This window comes from Odocoileus virginianus, chromosome 19 (genome assembly GCF_023699985.2).
Source record: "Odocoileus virginianus isolate 20LAN1187 ecotype Illinois chromosome 19, Ovbor_1.2, whole genome shotgun sequence".
Taxonomy (NCBI): Eukaryota; Metazoa; Chordata; class Mammalia; order Artiodactyla; family Cervidae; genus Odocoileus; species Odocoileus virginianus.
This window is the reverse complement of record NC_069692.1, coordinates 39,399,226-39,421,489: the sequence shown is the minus strand read 5'-3', so window position 1 is coordinate 39,421,489 and position 22,264 is coordinate 39,399,226. Positions and strand designations below refer to the sequence as shown.

The following is a 22,264-nucleotide window of genomic DNA, read 5'->3' as shown; positions in this document are numbered from 1 at the left end:
ATTTAGCCTGATTATAGAGGACTTTCATCACAAATAAGTTTATATACCTAATTGGATAAGCATGGTAATTGGCCTCACTTATTAAACATTTGCTCCATGCCAGGCAATTACCATGTTTTTACTCATGTGATGATAATCTAATAGGTGTATATCCTGACACTGAGCAACATGAGTGGAACTGTCATTACCCTTGACTCTTTGCAATTTGTGCCACCATTCTGAGGTCAGAACCTATTTATTTCCCCCTCCCAAACTATCACAGTGTGTCTGAAATCACCAGCAATCAGTTTTTACTTTTCATTTTTCATGATTTATTAGAGCGTTATTTATAATCAGGAATTCCACCAAGTTACCAGCAGCAGACAATTATGGCAAAGGCCAGATGGAAACCCACGGACACCAAACGTTAAGAATAAATGTCCAAGTCAGCACTCAGGAGCCCGAGTAGAGTGCAGCAATGTCAAATCAGTACAAGGGCAACATAAAGACTGGTTGAAGGCCCAAGGCTTTCTTACTTTCTAACTTCCCGGGAGGGTGGTACCCCTCCCACTCAGCCCTGCTGGCAGAGCCAGCCCAGGATATGGGGCTGCATAAGCAAAATCTCACAGCTGCCTCAGATTATTAGGAGATAAAAAGACTCTTCCCCTGATGAGACAGTGTCTTAAATTATACCTGTGTTCCTCATGTAGAAATAAGATGATCTAAATTCAGACATCAACAATTTGTGTGGAGTGATTGTAAAAAGGGCAAAATGCGATGTAATATTTTCATGTTGACCTATACATGTGCAAAAGGTAATTTGAATCTGCTGTAAGCAAACTGACCAGAGCATCCTGAACGCTGCAGCTGCCATGAAGAGGAATACTCCTGGTATGTAGGTCTGCCCTTGGATTCCTCTTCCGGCTCCTTGCTGACAATTATTTGCTAAGTATTGCAGGAAGAGCCAGGTGACAAGAGAGCGGCTGAGATATCAGGCAACTATGTAACCTTGTCCCAGCCTCATGACTGCTAAAGAGCTCTTGTTGAACTTGTCTTTTTGAAAGGGAAAAAAAAAGCATTATGGAACTGATATGTATACCCAGAACTCATATCAAAGCTGACACATCAGATACACATTCAAACTACTATGCTGGGCTGTGATGATAATTATTCTGACGGTTGGTATCATTGTGTTCACACTATTACCCAGAAAAATTGCACCTTGAGATTGTTGTGTTGATTCAGATTTGAATCTATTCATATCTAGAGCATAGAGAGATACCAAAATAATTTCAAAATCCTTCCTCTGTAGAAGATATAATATCAGGCACATCTCTAAAACAAGATTGAACTAAAGCATAATTTAGTGACCCAGGAGAAAAGAACTCGAGTTAAACCTGAGAGATTTTCACTAGCAAGCTTTTGAGAAAGTTAACTTCTCTTTCTTCATATCTGTTAAAACGTCAATAATAAGAACAATAGACAAAAGAGAATAAATTAGGTACAGTGTAGGTTTCATTCTCCTTTAAAAAAAGGTTTTCTAACGCTATGAAGCAAATGAGTGTCCAGTATAAGGATGTGTCTATTTTATTATTTATGTATAGTAATGTGAAAAGGTCAAGATTAGAATATTGTTGAAGGAAATTTGGGGGAAATATTTTGACATCTTCCCATAGAAAAGTCAGAATGTTAGACATAATAGAGAACTTAGAGGTCATCCAATTCATTGGTTACTAAAATATGGTCCCTAGACCAGCATCATCAGTATCATTTGGGAACTGCCTGCTAATGAATCTGCCTGTAATGCAGGAGACACAGAAGACTCGGGTTCTAGCCCTGGGTGGGGAAGATCCCCTGAAGGAGGAAATGGCAACCTACTCCAGTATTCTTGCCTGGTAAATCCTGTGAACAGAGGAGCCTGGGGAGCTATGGTCCATAGGGTCGCAAAGAGTCAAGACACAGCTGAACATGCACGTGCATGAATGAATTCATGATTATATGTATTCATATAGTCTTTTTTACTCTCTAAAATTTTAAGTTGCTTGTAATTTTTCTCATATTCTATGCCATTTATACTTTTTTCTCAAATGCAATAAAGCATCATGCCTCCCAGCACCTGAAAGACTAAGTCCAGATGGTTTTCAGAACACATACTAAGATGATAAAATCATTTTTCTTAATTTTTTCACTTTTCAAAATATTTCATGGTGCTCATTGAATTTTATTGAAACTTCTTTCAGAATTTTAAAGTTATACTTCTAATTTGAGAACTGTAAGCGACTAACCTCTACTTATCATTGGAAATTGGGGGAAAAATGACTAAATAAGCCTGAAATAAGGGTCATTTAGAATAAACTAACTTTTTTAACATAACAGTCTTTTCAACCATATAACAGAGAATGTAAGATAATTATATTCTATGATTCTGGAAAACATTTATGGCAAGATTCCATAGATATGTACCTGGATTTCTCGCCTCTTCAGGCAAGAGGCCATTTAGAACCAGGAAAGCAAAAGAAAAAAGAAAAGCAATTCATTTCAGTTAATGTGGTATTTCCCTGGAGAAGGAAATGGCAACCCATGCCAGTATTCTTGAATGGCTAATCCCATGGATAGAGGAGCCTGGCAGACTACAGTCCATGGTGCCGCAGAGTCAGACACGACTGTGACTGACTCACACTCACACACACACACACACACACACACACACAGTGTTGTATTTAGGAAAGTGTCAGGTGCCTCAGCCACCAAGGCCGTAGACATTGGCTATGTTGCTCAGTTGCTCTGCAAGTTGTCTTTCCCACGTGTGGACTGAGGATGACAATAATATCTGCTTCATAGAATTACCATAATGAATAACAAGACACCACATACTGAGTCCAGCAATGTCATCCATATCGATAGCTATTATGTACAGACATCAACAGTAAATATCCATTCAGGTTTAGCTATTAGAGTCACATGCTTTATTCTCATCAAAAGACTACATATGTAGGTGTATATGTGTGTGTGCATGTTTTTGCATTTTCAGCACCCTTGACTATCCCCTCATTTTCTCTGATTTGGGGACAGCTTTTATCTTTGTAATTCTATTTATATTTATTAATATTTCCAATATGTTTTTCAAACTGTATCCAAATTGCCATATATTCACTTTTAAATGGTAACGCATCTTCTTAGAATTTATAGACAGTTTATGAGACATTTCATCTAAAAAGTATGCCAGTTTCTATCTGCAATTATGGAATGACAGTTATTTACAAGGGAATTGTTCAATTTTAGGTATTGCCTTAGCATATCAGAACACTTATCACCTTGTGAATGTAGCTACTAGGAAAACCCAAGTGTTGTTTGGGGGTATTTATGGGATGTCCTTGAAAGAAAACAGTTATGGGCTAAGCTATTTGAGCTTGATGTTATAAAGAGCCTGACCCTTGGTACTAGTGTGATTGTAAGTTAGAAGATAAAGGATGGATATAAGGTTTATACTCAAAATAGGCAATGAGTATTTTCCTTATATTTAACCTATTCAAAATTTTTAAGAAAAGAAAGACTCATTAATTAATATCTAGATGGTAGTAATTCACATAGTCTTTCATATTCAAACATTGATATACTTACTCTGAAAACATTTTGGATTTTGCTAATTGTAAATCCATTTATGTAAAAAGAAAGATGCATGTAAATGGCACCAAGATTTTGGTTAAAAATAAAATAAAATCAATATGCCTTCACATTTCTAAATATCTGGATAGCACATTACACTGGCCAATAACTAATGACTGGATTTTATTTATTTATTTTTTCATTTAGTTTTATTAGTTGGAGGCTAATTATAATATTGTAGTGGTTTTTGCCACACATTGACATGAATCAGCCATGGATTTACATGTGTTCCCCATCCCGATCCCCCCTCCCGCCTCCCTCTCCATCCCATCCCTCTGGGTCTTCCCAGTGCACCAGCCCCGAGCACCAGTCTCATGCATCCAACCTGGGCTGGTGGTCTGTTTCACCCTTGATAGTATACTTGTTTCAATGCTGTTCTCTCAGAACATCCCACCCTCGCGTCTCCCACAGAGTCTAAAAGTCTGTTCTGTACATCTGTGTCTCTTTTTCTGTTTTGCATATTGGGTTATCGTTACCGTCTTTTTAAATTCCATATATATGCGTTAATATACTGTATTGGTGTTTATCTTTCTGGCTTACTTCACTCTGTATAATGGGCTCCAGTTTCATCCATCTCATTAGAACTGATTCAAATGAATTCTTTTTAATGGCTGAGTAATATTCCATGGTGTATATGTACCACAGCTTCCTCATCCATTCGTCTGCTGATGGGCATCTAGGTTGCTTCCATGTCCTGGCTATTATAAACAGTGCTGCGATGAACACTGGGGTGCACGTGTCTCTTTCAGATCTGGTTTCCTCAGTGTGTATGCCCAGAAGTGGGATTGCTGGGTCATATGGCAGTTCTATTTCCAGTTTTTTAAGGAATCTCCACACTGTTCTCCATAGCGGCTGTACTAGTTTGCATTCCCACCAGCAGTGTAAGAAGGTTCCCTTTTCTCCACACCCTCTCCAGCATTTATTGCTTGTAGACTTTTGGATAGCAGTCATCCTGACTGGTGTGTAATGGTACCTCATTGAGGTTTTGATTTGCATTTCTCTGATAATGAGTGATGTTGAGCATCTTTTCATGTGTTTGTTAGCCATCTGTATGTCTAAAAATATGGAACGCTTCACGAACTTGCGTGTTACCCTTGCGCAGGGGCCATGCTAATCTCTGTATCGTTCCGATTTTAGTATACGTGCTGCCGAAGCGAGCACCTGACTGGATTTTAAACTTTCCTTCAGGATGTTTAAATGTCACACACTTGACTAAACTCTGGTGTTAATTTCGTTACATTATAATAAGCATGGATTCTGGAGATAATCAACCTAAGTGTGAATCATAGCTCTCACAGTTTATGTTCTGTGTAACTGAGGGAAATCCATTTAACCTAGGCAACCCCATTTCCACATTTAGGAAGAAAGGATAACAAAATTCTCACCTTACTGAGCTTCAGAAGACTTAATTAAAATAATTTCTTACCATGTTTAGCATATTTCTGGCAAACTGTTACCTGCTATTATTACTAACAGTACATTAACTATTATTATTTTTATTAATAAGTATTTAAATATATTTTTTAAAAATGCTTAAGAATAGTTAAAGAAAGAAGAATAACAAGCTCTAGAGTTCTTGATGTAGCCAATAAATTAAATTTGCAACATTGATTATGTGTATCTAAAGAAGACTTCTAATACTGAAAATATCAGAAGTCACTAACCAACATCAGTGCTATGAAATCTCTGGAAATACCTCTTGCCTCATTTTAGCCCATGCAAAAGGGCCCTGAACATATTTACTTAATGCACAAGTGTCCAATAAGAATCAATCAAACCTCATAAGCATTTTCTAAATTTTTCTTGTGAAGATATGACAAAGCACTATTATTACCTGTTTGAAAATTACCATTTATTTTAAAGTCTTGCTGAAGAGATACAGCTGAAATTATTTTCCATGAAGAGGCAAAACCATGATGACTATTATAGAGTTAAATTGATGTACACATACTGAATCACTGAGAACTCTGAAATAATAGCATTTGGAAAAATAAAAAGCAAAGTCACAGCCTTTAGTACTCTACATGGTATAGAGTGACCCACAGGGAAATATAGTGCATTTCATGAATCTTTTACGAACCCAAAGGATGTATTCAAATTACCTCCAAACAATTTTAAGGCAATGATAAACATATCTCTGTTGATCCAGAGGGATGATCTCAACTTCCCATTTCTTGGCTAAGGAGGATTAACATAATCAAGATGAATATCCTTTCCTGTACATTTCCCTATTGTAGACACGTCTAAAGCTTTATAAAAAATCATGAGATAGAGGCAACCATTTCATTTTTTCCTGGGGTTATGAGGGATGGGGGTGGGAAGGAGACTTGTGAGCAATCATCATTTATAAAAAAAAATTAAGTGAGCAAAGAACTAGAAAAGTATTATTTGGGCCCATCTCAAAGTGTGTAAAAGCTACAGGGCAAGTCAGTTGCCCCCAGAGTTGCTGCACAATTAAATCACCTGGACTTAAGGAAAGAAAGACTGTGATCTACAGATTGCACCCCAGACTAATCATATCAAAACGTTACAGGCAGGAGCAAGGCATCAGTATTTCTAAAAGACTTCCAGCATATTCTTCTGTGTGTCCAAGTTTAAACCGACCACTGATTTAAGTGTGAGCTTAGAGACCTCTGCCCTAGACTCTGCCCTCTTTTCTTAAATATAACCATTTGCTAACTAAAGATTTTTACACTAAAGCAAATATTTAGGCAAAACCATCTGGGCTTGGCTCATGTCCAGGAATTTTGGCTTTTCTATGAAGGAATACTTAAGTACAGTGAGGATTTTTTAAAAAGATGCCAGTATATCTGGCAAGATTTCAAACTCTGTGACACAGCAGGACTGCTACAGAGGAGGGGGGATGCCAGCAGTGATGGGGCCGAAAGATCATTAAAAGAGGGAGTTTAGATCGTGCCTGGGAAAAGCAGTCCTTCCACTGATAGTCACGTAAAATAATTTTAACTTATATCTTATTAAGCAATGGAAATGTTATTTCCAAATATGCACAAAAGCTATTGCATTCAGATTTCTCTGAAGCAAATTTTTTTCTTGTTTTACATTCCAGTATCCCTCAAGATTTTTGACAAATGATACCCAATTTGATGAGATTGTGTGGGAAAGTGCTACTTAATAGGGAAGTTTCTGGTTTGTTTTATTTTTAATTAGAGTACAATTATTTTTATAGTGTTATGTTCCTTTCTGCTGTTCAACAATGTGCCTCAGCTGTATGGATACATGTATCGCCTTCCTGTTGAGTCTCCCTCCCAACACTCATCAGAGAAGTTTGGATCAGTCATGTTTCTGTTTATTTGTAAAGACTGATAAGCAGTTTTCAAATGTTCCCTGAGAGTGCCATGAAAAGTACATGAGGTAAAATAGAAATGGTACTTCTCTCAAGATGATCTTAGGTTATCATCCGTTGTGTTTGCTCAACTGCTCAGTCTGTGACCCCGTGGACTGTAGACCACCGGGCTCCTCTGTCCATGGGATTCTCCAGGCAAGAATCCTGGAGTGGGTTGCCATTTCCTCCTCCAGGGGATCTTCCCCAACCAAGGATCGAACCCACATCTCTTGCGTCTCCTACACTGGCGGTTCTGTTCAGTCGCTCAGTCGTGTCTGACTCTTTGCGACCCCATGGACTGCAGCAAGCCAGGCTTCCCTGTCCATCACCAATTCCTGGAGTTTGCTCAAATTCATGTCCATCGAGTCAGTGACAGGTAGATTCTCGACCACTGAGCCACTTGGGAAGCCCCTTAGGTTATCTAATACTATGTAATTTAATTGTTTTGTATGTATGTCTTTTTTTTTTTTTTAGTTAAAACTACAAGACTAGATTTCTTTTTTTTTCATCTTTAAGCTCCCTACAGCTAAATTAGAACAAACATTCCCTGAGAAATATTTAAGACACTGACAGTTTTATAAAAATAAATTACTTAAATAAATAATTTCAAGCAAACCTCAATGACTACCCTCCAAATTAAAGAAAGGAATTAGATAACCTGCTATAATGAAAGTTTGATAAATAAGTAAAGTGAAGTGAAAGTCATTCAGCTATGCCCAACTCTTTGTGACTCCATGGACTATACAGCCCATGGAATTCTCCAGGCCAGAATACTGGAGTGGGTAGCCTTTTCCTTCTCCAGAGGATCTTCCCAACCCAGGGGTTGAACCCAGGTCTCCTGCATTGCAGGTGGATTCTTTGCCAACTGAGCTATCATGCTTCCAAATAAATAGGAACTCCCTTTTGGAATTCTACAGTATAGAAGTCATGACAACACTTTGTATCCTATAACTTAGTAAAAGCTGAGAAGGCCAAGTATTGGAAGTTGAAAAACAAACTTTAAGCTTTTTCACAATATTTTGCCCAGCACAACATGAGTCTGGCTAGGATTGTAACTTTAATGACTCTTGTGATCAGACTAGAAGTATACTGCTCCCATTTTAAAACATTCATAAAAGGATGGGGTATAGATACTTTCTTGACTTGCATTTTATTGCTTAGCTGTAGCTCTTTGCATAGTTATTCAAATAGATTGCCTTTTATATGCTGAACTGTGCATGAAGGCAAGATATTATTTTTCCCACTGGTGACACAATATAGAATGCATATCAAGATAAAGTAGAAGATTGTGTTTTTCTATAATTTTCATGATTCTGCCTGCAGCTATTTAGAAAATGGGAAAGAAATGGGTTTTGTATACCTATGCAGTTTTAGAAAGGTAGGCTGCTAGAACACTTTCTTAAAAATAAAATAACTTTCAGCAGGTTGTGGAAGTGAACAGAAAGGGAATTTGGGTAAAAAAGGAAATTAAGTTATGAGAATAATAATTAGCTATTTCTTTTTCTTTGGCCTACATTTCTTTACTATTAAATACTGTCAAGTTTTGAGAGATAGTTAAACTATCTTATCCACACTATCTGTGGATCAGTTTATGATTGTAAGCACTGGGCTATCATATGTACCCACAAACGCTCCATTCAATGAGGATTTCTTATGTGAGTGTGTGTGTGTGTGTGTGTGTGTGTGTGGTGTGTACCTCTGTTTCAACAACCAATTAGCTTTTTAATCTTTCTCCTTGACTGTTTTTTTTCTCTTTTTCTACATAGATTCCATACATTTGTGGTTTGTGGTGTCAGCTGAGTATTAAAATACACTGTTTGTTGGCGTTTAGTTGCTCAGCGGTGTCCAACCCCTTTGCAAGTCCATGGGCTGTAGCCCCCCCAGGCTCCTCCGTCGCCGGGATTTCCCAGGCCAGAATCCTGGAGTGGGCTGCCATTTCCTCCTCCAGGGGATCTTCCCAACCCAGGGATCGAACCTGTGCCTCCTGCATCGTGAAGTGTATTCTTTACCACTGAGCCGCCAGGAAAGCGCTATATGAAGTATTAATTCTGAATAATTCAAATATCTCTATCACATCTTTAAATTTTTGGTAGCCTGATTATACCTTGGGTTTGGGAGCCTTTGGTGGGGACTGGATGTTTTGTCTTCACTTCTCTCCATAAAGAGTTCTGCTAGTCATGATAAAAGTCAAGTATGGGCTGATTCATGTCAATGTATGACAAAAACTACTACAATATTGTAAAGTAATTAGCCTCCAACTAATAAAAATAAACGGAAAGAAAAAAGTCAAGTACGGTAATTATAAGAGATTTTGTCCATATCACACCTTGGCCACTCCTTAACTAGGAAGGCTAATTTGGGTGGAGATAAACTGAAAACATTCGATCCTTCAGTTTCCTAGGGAAAAAGAGATTAGCCAGAGTTTCTGCACTGTGAACTCAGACTTACTGCCACAACCTCCTGGGCTCCCAGTGTTTTACCCTTGGGGACAGACCCTTGGTAGACCAAGGAAAAGGCATACTCTCTGTCCCAGAGTGCCCTAGTGAGTCCTTGGCATGGACAAGCAAAGGGAAGTAAACATTGTCCTATATTATCAGACAGTGTGCTTTTTCTTTCCTTTTTTCTCAGAGCAGTACTTTTATGCAAGTTTTTTTTTTTCTTGAAGTATAGCTGATTTACAGTATTATATTAGTTTCAGGTGTACAACATAGTATTCAATATTTTTATGGATTATACTCCACTTAAAGTTGTTTCAAAGTAATGGCCTGTATTTCCCTGTGCTATACAGTATTTTCTTGATGCTTATGTATTTTATACATAGTAGTTTGTGTCTCTTAATCCCTTTTCTCTCCCCCTTATCTCCCCTCCCCTCTCCCCACTGGTAACCCCTAAACTAAAGAGTATTAGGCTCTCTAAGTGAAATGAGTCAAAGACAAATACTGATGATATCTTATAGGTGGAATCTAAAAAATACAACAAACAAGTGTATCTAACAAAACAGAATTAGACTCACAGATATGAAGCAAGTATTTAGTTTCATTTGACTAGTGATGAAACATATTCAAAAAGTTTGAGAGGTTTCTTCAAAGTCACAATTAGTGAGCAGCCAAGTCAGCATTGCAAGTAAAATGTGTCTTGCTCCCACATCTGTGGAACTGTCTCATCTGCAACTGATTAGGAAGGGATTTAAGAAATCCACAGTCCACATTTGTGCCCTAAGGCAGATCCTAAGCTGGTTTTCTCCCATTCTTTCTGGAGTTCTTGCTTTGCCCTGGAAATCTGTGTATTCATATATAGATCTTTCTTTCAAAACTGCTCTAAAGCTATTTTGAGTTCTTTACATTTTCTCTTCTATAGTCATGGGTTTCAGAGGTCTAGCAAAATGCTTGGTATTTAAGTTGCTTTCAACAAATCCTTTTATTTATTTTTTCATATTCTATCTTCCATCTGCTCTGCTAGAGGTGCTCTTTATTGTTCAGAAAATCTTTTTCGAAGTTTAAAATGAGGTAGACCATCCTCCAAGGGGCCCTGCCACTTAACTTACAAACACTGAGGGTCTTTCATCACAGAACTTAATGACTGAAACACTAATAGCCAGATGCTCTTCTAAGGTCTTTACATATTGGGTTGACCATAAGATGTTATGAACAACATAAGATGTTATGAAAAAAAAAAACAACCCAAAAGAACTTTTGGCCAACACAATGTATTAATTTATTTAATTCTAAGTACAACCTGATGAAACAGGTACTATTTATCATTCCCATTCAACAAAACAGAAAATGAGGCAAAATGTTGTAACTAACCCAAGGTCACACCACTAATAACTGGTAGAAATGGGATTTTAAGGAAGGAACAAACATTACTCACCTTTTCCTCCAGCCAAGTTCAAGTATTTGTAGATGCCTACCTCGCTCAACAGAGAAGGCAATGGCACCCCACTCCAGCACTCTTGCCTGGAAAATCCCATGGACGGAGGAGCCTGGTAGGCTGGAGTCCATGGGGTCGCGAAGAGTCAGACATGACTGAGCGACTTCACTTTCACTTTTCACTTTTATGCATTGGAGAAGGAAATGGCAACCCACTCCAGTGTTCTTGCCTGGAGAATCCCAGGGATGGGGTTGCACAGAGTCGGACACAACTGAAGTGACTTAGCAATAGCAGTAGCAGTACCTTGCTCAAACTTGTAGTTTTCCTAAGGATAAAAGAGACTTAGCTGTCATACACTGGAATAGCAGGAAGGTAACAACTTTGCACATGTCTTCTGAAATGGAAATGGGGAGTACTCCTACCATTTGCCATCAGATTTTGAAAAGTTAAATTGATAAAAGATGCTGAAACTTGATAACAAAAGGTGTGAGTTTGGGGAACTGAATTACAGGTGATTTGGGAAACAGTAAGATGCAAATTAAGACACAATGTGTCATATATTATAAAAAAATTATATGAATTTACACATGATAGCAGCTGTAATTTTATTGTCAAAGGTGGAGAAAGTCAGAGTTTATTTCAGTAACTCTTTGAAATGTATTTCTTTAGTCTCAATAGCAGTTATATATTAATTTATTCAGTCATAATAGTTTTGAAGTGGTTAGCTTTAAAGCATTGCTATTTATACATATGCATACATATTTCTACCTGTCTGAAATATATTAAAATCAGAAAATACTAATGCAATCTATTTGATTTTAAAGGGAGTGACTCATTTAAAAATCCAAAGAATTGTTGTACAGCAGAAATTAACATGTTAAATCAATTATACTGCAATAAAATTTTTTTAAATCCTAGGAACAAAAAAAACAGTCTCCAAAATGCCAGTCTTATGTTTTTCAAGTCACCTGAAACCTGGTGAGAAAATTCCTGTCTTCCTTGAGTCCATTGTGAATATTTACATCCAACATATAAATCTCTAAAATTACACAGACCCTAACAGCAATGCTGACCCAACCTTAGTCATGTTATTTAAACTCTAGGCCTCTGGCTGACATTCCAAGATGAGTAAACCCTGGATAATAACATTACCCAACACTCTCTACACAGAGCTAAACCAACAAGTGTAATTAGACATTCGTACAAACAAGATTAAAATAAAGAAATCAAAATTTACTATACCCTGGAGCGATACAGGACAAGCAAGCAGCATTTATCCATGCAGATCTGCAGGTCTTTAATTCAGGCAGCTTACTCCTGTGCTGAGTAACACCCGCCACTTGTAACCTGGGGACCAACATAGAGAATTCACGGCCATGAAACTCCAGGTGGGGCTGGACAGCAGAGAAATGGTATGTAGTTTAGAGGGTAGGAGATGTGATTTAGAGTTTATGGGATTAAGAGGCCTTGCAGGTTACATGATGCAAGATTGAAGGAAGCTTTAGAAGCTACAAAGAAAAAGTTGAATTTGAGATTGTGCCTGACTGCAGGCCACTGAAGTGAATCAAGCCAAACAGGCAAATTCTTGGACTATGGGCCATGAAGCTTGAAAAACTACAAGGAAGGAACTTCCCTGGCAGTCAGTGGTTAAGACTTTGGCTTCCAATGCAGAGGGTGCAGGTCCAATCCCTACTTGGGGAGCTAAGATCCCACATGACTTGTGGCCAAAAAATCAAAGCATAACACAGAAGCAAGGTTGTAACAAATTCAATAAAGACTTTTAAAATGGTCTGCATTAAAAAAAAAAAATGACAAGGAAGTGAGAAAATATTGGCCTAGATCAGAAGTGCATATCCCATAATCATTGAAAATAAGAAAGCATCAAATCCTTTCCTACATGCCTATATTTGAATTTTACCAAGTTAAACTGAAGCTGTGGAAAAGCATTTGGCAAGAAGATGAATGAAATCTGCAATTTCATTTCAAAGAAAAATAGCTTATGCAATGTTATTTAACATTTGTTCTGTATTTTTAAAATTTCGTTTGTCTGTTTAATTTCATGTGCTCTTCTTAAAGTTACTGTGTATAAAAAGCAAAACAGATATTCCCAATCTGATGAATCAGAAAACTGAGTTTCACAGAGTGAACTTGTTCTCCCAATGTCAAGGAATCAATAAATGGTGGAACCAGGACTAACACTTCTATAACTGAGAACTTCTAATACTGAGAGCTTCTAATTCTTCCCTCTACCTTAGTAATTTGTAGTTTCTTTCTAAGTGTAAAGATTTTTCTTTGATAGTAAATACATATGGAGATATCCATGATGGTTGTTAAAACTCTGTAGTCAAAACCGAGTCCCTTGTATATGAAAGATTGTATTTCAGTTATCTCTGAAATATATTTTTTTGGCTTCAATTGCAGGCACAGTTATTCATTCAGTCAAAATTATAGATTATGTGCCTACCATATGCAAGCCAGCCCAAATGCAGTGCCAGAAAATATATGGAAAGGAAAATTCCTTACAACAACTCCACAGCCATAGCTCATGCGTAGAGAACATTTGTACTGCTATAATGGAAAACTGAATATTCATGTAGGGAAAGAAAGTAAAAAGCATGATGATATGTCTTCTACTGAGTGATGGGAAAATGCATGTCTTTTAACACAGATTTTGGCTCCTATTGTTAACACAATGAATGTGTGAGGGCAGGGTAACTGAAAGCGGGGCCCAGCTACTTGGCACTCAAATGCCATTCAAGTGGCGAGGTTGGTAGAAAGGAAAGTTTGCTTTACTCTGGATGCCTAGAATGGTGCAAGGTGGGGAGGCAGACTCTGACCAAAGACTGACTATACCCCACCCTGCACCACAACCAGTGGGCAAGAGCTTTCATACATGAAGTGAGGAGGTTATATGGAGACATGCATAGTCATCTCTGGCAGTTATCTTGAAATTGGTTATGTGGAGGTCTGACCAGCGTCATCTTAATTGTTTTAAGCATAATTAATCTTAAGTTCCAGAGTTGGTTTGTTTCCATTTACTTCAAGCCAGTTCTTGGAATTGTGGCAGCTTATGTCACAGCTATAGCCTGGTCCTTATGTAGTTAACTTCTTCCACCTTTTGCAGATTTCAGAATATATAAGCCAGCTCACAGGTTATGGCTCAGAATATTATTTATAGTCCTTAGGAAGAAATTGAAAGTCTTTGACTATGCTTAACGACTAAACTATTATGATTTGGTTTCCTTTGACGGTTATCCTTTGTTTCTAGGTTTTCTCACTTCTCTGATTAAACGCATTTTTTCACCAAAGTTTCTCCACAGACAAAAGGCAGGTGGAGGTCATGAGGCGGGCAAGGACTACAAGGTCTTGCTCCATTTCAGCAACAGATGGAGCCTCTTCAGCCCTCTTCCCAAACATATCACCCAGGCAAGGAGCAAGGCCTGCCACTGCTGTGCTGCCCCGGAAGCAGAGGACAGTGGCAGAGTGAGAATCCTAGGACAGAAATGCTGCGGACCTAACAGAAGCAGAAGATGTGAAGAAGAGGTGGCAAGAATACACAGAAAAGCTATACAAAAAAGATCTTCATGACCCAGATAATCACGACGGTGTGATCACTCACCTTGAGCCAGACATCCTGGAATGCAAAGTCAAGTGAGCCTTAGGAAGCATCACTATGAACACAGCTAGTGGAGGTGATGGAACTCCAGTTGAGCTATTTCAATTCCTAAAAGATGATGCTGTGAAAGTGCTGCCCTCAATATGCCAGCAAATCTGGAAAACTCAGCAGTGGCCACAGGGCCAGAAAAGGTCAGTTTTTATTCCAATCCCAAAGAAAGGCAATGACAAACAATGCTCAAACTACCGCATGATTGCACTCATCTCACACGCTAGTAAAGTAATGCTCAAAATTCTCCAAGCCAGGCATCAACAGTACGTGAACTGTGAACTTCCAGATGTTCAAGCTGGATTTAGAAAAGGCAGAGGAACCAGAGATCAAACTGCCAACATCCCCTGGATCATGGAAAAACCAAGAGAGTTCCAGAAAAACATCTACTTATTCTTTATTGACTATGCCAAAGCCTTTGACTGTGTGGATCACAACACACTGTGGAAAATTCTTCAAGAGATGGGAATACCAGACCACCTGACCTGCCTCCTGAGAAATCTGTATGCAGGTCAAGAAGCAACAGTTAGAACTGGACATGGAACAACAAACTGGTTCCAAATTGGAAAAGGGGTAAGTCAAGGCTGTATATTGTCACCCTGCTTATTTAACTTATATGTGGAGTACATAAAGAGAAATGCTGGACTGGATGAAGCACAACCTGGAATCAAGATTGCCAGGAGAAATATCAATAACCTCAGATATGCAGATGACATCACCCTTATGGCAGAAAATGAGGAGCAACTAAAGAGCCTCTTGATGAAAGTGAAAGAGGAGAGTGAAAAAGTTGGCTTAAAGCTCAACATTCAGAAAACTAAGATCGTGGCATCTGGTCCCATCACTTCATGGCAAATAGATGGGGGAACAAAGGAAACAGGGAAAGACTTTATTTTCTTGGGCTCCAAAATCACTGCAAATTGTGACTTCAGCCATGAAATTAAAAGATGTTTACTCCTTGGAAGGAAAGTTATGGCCAACCTAGGCAGCATATTAAAAAGCAGAGACATTATTTTGCCAACAAAGGTCCATCTAGTCAAAGCTATGGTTTTACCAGTAGTCATGTATCGATATGAGAGTTGGACTATAAAGAAAGCTGAGTGCCAAAGAATTGATGCTTTTGAACTGTGATGTTGGAGAAGACTCTTGAGAGTCCCATGAATAGTAAGGAAATCTAACCAGTCCATCCTAAGGAAATCAGTCTTGAGTATTCATTGGAAGAAGTCATACTGAAGCTGAAACTCCAATACTTTAGTCACCTGATATGAAGAACTGACTCATTTGAAAAGACCCTGATCCTGGGAAAAGTTGAAGGCAGGAGGAGAAGGGGACGACAGAGGATGAGATGGTTGAATGGCATCACCAACACAGTGGACATGAGTTTGAGTAAGCTCCAGGAGTTGGTGATGCACAGGGAAGCCTGGCATGCTGTAGTCCATGGGGTTGCAAAGAGTTGGACATGACTGAGCGACTGAACTGAAATGAACTGAGAATTCCAGAGGGATGTGTTTACCTTACTTAACTTAGCATACCCGCATAAACAAATGATAAAGCATGAAGGTATGCATTTTAAGAATGTTAATGTCAAACATACCATTGTAAAGCAACTATACTCCAATAAAAATTAATTTAAAAAGAATTTTAAAGTCAAGAAAACAGAGTAAACACTAAGTATGATATCACCTTGTACTAAGGTCATATAGACCTCTTGCTAAAGGAAAGGTGTAGCTATAAGGCTAGGAAAATATGTAAAATTTTTAGCTCAATTCTTTGGAAAAAGATGGGTAGAAGAAGGGATGTATGACAGTGGCATTATTTTAAATAATCAGAATTGTGTTTCAGAATGATGAAGTTACAATTCCATGTCTGTGTTTCAGTCAAAGAACTTTGTGAGCAGTTAGTGGAATACAAATATGATGTTTTCTCCAATCAGAAAGTAAGTGTGTGCATCAGTTGCTGATGTCGTTTGGAGTACATGCTGGACAAGGTGTGTAGACCATGTGATACTGTGGACTGGAGTCTTCAGATGGGGTTACGTATATTTCTCAGGTCAATGAAGATGAAGACTGCATGAGGCATGTCATAGCACAGCATCTGGAAACATCTGTGACATTGAAAAGAGACACTTCAATTGAAGGAGAGTGATTCAGTTTGGTAGAGTGGTTTTCATGCCTTAGGTGAAGACCTACTGCTAATACACTAGATTCTTTTGAGGCAGTGAAGAGCTTGAGAATCACATGACTCTCAACCACTCAACATACACCTGTTAGGAATCTGCAAATTGCTAGGAATTGTGCCAGGCTTTGGAATAGAAATGTGAGTTACACAAAAATTCTGCTTCCTATCTGTGAGGCAATATCACTGACAGATAAAGAAACAGTGTAAAATATTATATAACATCATTGGGTAATGGAAAATGAGAGAAGGTTTTCTGACTCCTTGATCAGATGGCAAAAGAAAGTCATGTGGACTGCTCCTCACAACTTCTCTAAAAAGCAGTAATGAAAGATAAAATTTAAAGCACATATTTAAATAAGAGAAAATGTAAATTTTCACATAAACACATAGATATATAACTTTCTATTATAATTCAGAATGTATTGCTTATTAACAACATAATCTGTTTTGTAGATTCTAGATGTGTGTTCTGTAGTTTCTAGATGTATGTTCTGGTCATTAAAGAAGGTGAATAAAAAGTGATAATATTACATTGTGATATCAATTATGAATTGAGGGGGTTTGTGTATTTTTCCTTAAATTTCAATTTTTGCCCAGGATTTGTTTTAAAGATACAGGCATCGAAGCTACCACCAGCTTTTAAATCTGTGCTGGGCTCAGTAGATACTAAGAGGAATAAAATACATTCAGTTGCTTCCCTCAGAAAACTCATAATGACAGGGAATGTGAAAGAACTTTGTATGTCAAAATCACAAGTGGTTTATGGAATCCAGCAGGAGGGATGATGGTGAAGATCAAAAAGGCAGGATCCCAACTGTTGATGCTATGTTATATAACTGACTTCACTTCTCAGATCAAGGAGGGGCCATTAAAGTCTTTTAAACTGGGGGAAACATGATCAGATACGTGTTAGAGAAATGACTCTGAAGGTCATAATTAAAAAGGATTAGAGAAAGAAAAACACAGTGGAGGATGTAACATTAGTGTAGGTGAGAGATGATGAAAACGTAATTTAGGGCAGTGTCTGTGAAAATGATGCTAGATTCCAGTGATAACGGAAAGCTAAAATCAGTTGGAGGTAGTGAATAATTGTTTATGGCCAGATGAGTGAAGTTTGACTCTTTGAGTACTGATTTGAGAGATATGATCAGTAGTCACGTTTTTTGAAAACTGAGAAAAAAGATAGGGATAAAATTTGAGAGGAAAATATAAAATTAAATTCTAAAATTTATTTGTAAGTGAATTATTTCAGAATTCACAATGGTGTGTTTGTATGTGTGTTAAATAGATAGGAATGTAGACAAAAATACTTCCCAGGGAAATAATAAGAGCTAAATTGTACTGAGCACTTATTCCTGTTATAAGTAGTTTCCAAGCATCAGTTAACAAATGTACCAACCCTAGAAGTGGGACATGTTAATATTTAGTACCATTTTACAGGTAACATAGAAGACAGGAAACAGAGAAATTAAATTGTGTCCTTTGCATTACCCACAGAGTGATAGAATTAGCCCCAAGTGGCATGTATTCAAACCCCCTGCCATCACCTATCACACTATGCTGCCTCTTCCAGCTGTAAATGGTAAGTAGACTCACATCGTTGGCCCACAAAATCCCTCTTTATTCTATTTTTATTTAACTATAGAATTACTGGTATAGTCTTGAGTTTGAGAGCTGGAGTGGTGGACTTTTTCATTCCAGAAGAAGAAAAATATTCTTTTCCCCTTGCCTAGGTCTAAACTTAAAATGTCACCATCACAGCTCCTATCTTTCTGCAGATTCCTGTTCCTTAACGAACACTCTCACCATGCCTTTGCCTCGTCAAACCAGGTATTGGTGAATAGCCTTTCCTTGTTTCTCACATCAAGTCCAATTTCTTCTACTTGATTCCAAATTCGTCTCTCGCCGATCTCGGTTATTTACCACAGTGATGCCTCCTACTCTTCTCAGCACCAGGAAGGCAATGCTGTTTGGTTTGCTTGCTAATTATCTCATCCCTGCCTCAGCTCTCCACCCGGGTCCCCCTGTCTGGGCCCTGGGGCTCTGTCTCCTGGGCTTTGCTGCCGTCCTACCCTATCACAGGAGCATCCATCCGTGCTCAGCAATTAGTTTTCTCCGTCAACACCCGTCTTCCTACCACCTTCACTGTACCCCATTTATCCTTCAGAGCACCTGATCCACACTACCTTTTAAGAAAAAAAAAAAAAAATTTGAATTAATTTGCACTTCAAGGATTCTAAAATATTTATATTTTAGACTCAGCGGCAGAAACAGCTGAGTCCCAAAGGAGACAAAACAAAGCTTTCCATTTGGCTTCTGCCCTCCAAGAGCACTTGATCTAGTGGGAGAGGCACGCACATCATAATCTGACCGAACACAGCCGGGGAGTCCCAGTGCCACCGGCAGAGGCGAAGCACAGAGGAGAGAATTCTGGCTCTTGGGTGTTCAGTGGAGGCTTGGAAGAAAATCGCTTCTGAGCTGTGTGTTGAAATGAGGGAATTCTCCCAGGTAGGAAAGTGGAGAGGGAATGTGAGAAAGGAGCGAAAAGCCACGGAAGCAAAGAAGTCGATGCTATTGCTCTGACTCAGAAATAGAGCATAATTAATTCATCCTTCGAGCATCATGGCCAGGCCTTGGTTCTCTAAACTCCGTTCCCACCACATCCCTTTTTTCTGGTCAGAATTGCCAATAGCTCTTTAATGCCTCTTCCATTAAACTCAGCTTCTCTGAGCTGACTCTCCAGGTTTCCTGCAGTTCATCCCTTCCTATGTTTTTTTCTTTTCTTTTTAAAAGTGAACCATTTTTAAAGTCTTTATTGAGTTTGTTATAATATTTGCTTTTGTTTTATGTTTCGGGTTTTGGACCATGAGCTGTGTAGAATCTCATCTCCCTGATCGGGGATCAGATTCGCTCCCCCTGCATTGAAAGGTGAAGACTTAACCATACAGGACTCCCAGGGAAGGTCCCATCCCTCCATTTATATATATCTTAATACACAATATTACTTGCTCCTTTGCATATCTGAAGGATGATATTCCTTGGTGCTTGCTGGTTTTGTGTTTCAATTAGATCAGAAGAGGTTTAGTTGCTCCTCTCTGCTGGCCCTGCATCACACCTAAGCTCACAGGTATGTGATCCTTTATGAAGAGTGCAGCCACTGAAATAGCCGCAGGAGCCCATGCCTTACCTCCTGCCTACTTCTCAGGTCAAGCTACACGGGTTTGTTTGTAGAGTCAGATTCCTGTGGTTCCTCCTAAGTTGGGTTCCAGTGAATACACATGGAGCTCAGCGTGCAAGTGGTGGCTATTTAAGTGGAAACACGAAATTACAGTAACACATGACCTGCAGATACCCTGCACAGTAGATCCCTAAAACACTCCATGCAAATATCAGAGCTGAAGAAAGATGTGGGTCTCTTTCGTGTGGGCCTCATATTCCATCTGGTTTTCTCTTAACGGTGCTTATTTCTAGCTAATTGACAGAGGGACACCAGAGTAACTTTAGAATTTTCTCTTGTAATTTGCTATAGGTCTTACCATCTGTGTAATAAGTGTCTGCAAATTCATGTGCACATACTTTTAAAAAGTATGTGAGTTTTTTGCCTCCTGTGAATTGCAAAATATAGAAACTATGATCTGTATGAATGCTAGTTCTACATAAGAAGCTTATTTATCTCTATTTGTTTTTCCCGAGTTTGTTTTCCAGTCATTCATTTTATTTAGTTTTGGTTCCATAGTGAAATGGTGAGACTTGAACAGTGAATGTTTGTCTTCTGAGAATCAGCATTACTTAAAAACAAGTGGTTCCTTTGTTTCTTCCTCTGAACATCTTTAATTAAGATCTATGGTCAATCATTCATTAAAAACATATTGTGTTTCTTTACTTATATATAAAATCTACAAATATACTTAATTAAAGTCCATGAACTTCAAAGGGAAAACAAAGATAATTTTCAGTAGTAAAAACCTGGGATATCTAAAAATAATGAAATATATGTTGCAGTGTATATCTTATGGAGCTTTGTTATTCATGGAAGTTTGGGATAGACAACACCTCACTTGTTACTCTCCCCAAATCATCAATTGCCTGCAATTCGAGAATCCCTACCTAAGGGATTTCTAGTGCTGCCACAGACCCATGGAATACTAGACTATAGCTACTTTATTGCTACTTACCAAACTTTGTGAAATAGTCCCAATTAAATTAGATCAATTAATTACATTTATTTTAAGCTCAAGGTCAATCAGAAGAGGTCTTTTATTATTTAATTATACATTTAATTACATTCAATCACCGAACTTGAAAAAAAAAAAAAACCCTTACAGCACTTCACTCTAATGAGACTTACAGAAGCATCCTTCTGAAATATTTTATTCTCCTGTTCATAGTCTTCAAGTTGTGCTGCGCTGCATTAGATAATAGGGCAGTTGGGTTGGGGTTACTGAAGGCCACGGCCATAAAGCCAAGAACATGCTGGTCCCTTCAGAGCAGCTGGTATGTTTTGCAGTCACCACGCGCTGTCTTTTATCATTTATTAATATCAGTAGTGATAATCTTTTGAATTGAAGAATTTGATCACCTCTTTGATTTCTCTCAGAAATTTCTCTCGAAATTGGTATCAAGTTTTTATTGCAGCCAACAACATCATGAAACAAAGGGTAATGGAGATAAAAATACTTCAAGGAAAAAATTGTTACTGATTATTGAAAGTATTACAATCTGATTTGTATTTAGCAATAGAACTTGCATATTCATCATAATGGCTTTATTCTTTTGGAGGAAAAGAAGCGTGTTGGTGGAATAGTGTCTTTTTGTACCACCTGTGGATCCAGGACTTTTAAGAGATCATTTGACAGCCGGTCAACGTTTCAGGCTATGTTATTATCACTGTGTGAACTTAGCAAGCACATTCTTGCTTGTTGAAGAGTTGGGATAGCCAAGACTTCACGATTATCTTTCAATTTCAGTGTAGCCTACCCTGAGCCTCAGCATCAGGAGTGTGATAACTAGTGATAGCACGTCACCTGGTATCTGCCTAGTCTCATTTTTTGAAATACGTTTGGGTATTTGTTCAATGTTTGTAGACCTTACAATGGTAAGGCTAGAGAAAAGGGACGATTTAGTTTTCTTCATTTCAGGCACAAGCTGGTCTGATCATTCTCAGTAGCATTGATAAACAATCAGACAACCAGATTGATTACTTTTCCCATTTTCTCTGGACTCTGTGTTTGTCTCCTGTAGCACCTTAAATGCAGAGACTCTCCAAGTTGCTGCATGATACTAAATGTATAAGATATTTGTCAGGGTCCCATGACAAAACATTACCTTTCCCATGCAAATATTCTTGTTAGCACCATGCCATTTTAGATTCCAAAAAGAACAAAAGAGCTTTAATTAAAATATTTGATAGTATGGCTCTTTGAAGATGTAGTCTTAACTTGTTATTCTGTAATAATTAGAGTGGAATTAAGTCTGTGTGCAGAAGGAGGAGATGCAAAGGATATTAATTTCTTTGTATTCTGATTAGCCCCCTGAAATATTTCAATAAAACCTTTACTCTAAACATC

General features: G+C 38.2%; 1 non-coding gene across 1 annotated transcript; it reads right to left on the bottom strand.

The window, feature by feature from the left end:
- Window positions 1-4,702: 4,702 nt before the first annotated feature.
- On the bottom strand, window positions 4,703-4,806 carry LOC139029742 (U6 spliceosomal RNA). The gene has a single exon (XR_011481947.1). It is a non-coding gene; the product is annotated as a U6 spliceosomal RNA (small nuclear RNA).
- Between the last annotated feature and the right edge of the window lie 17,458 nt (window positions 4,807-22,264).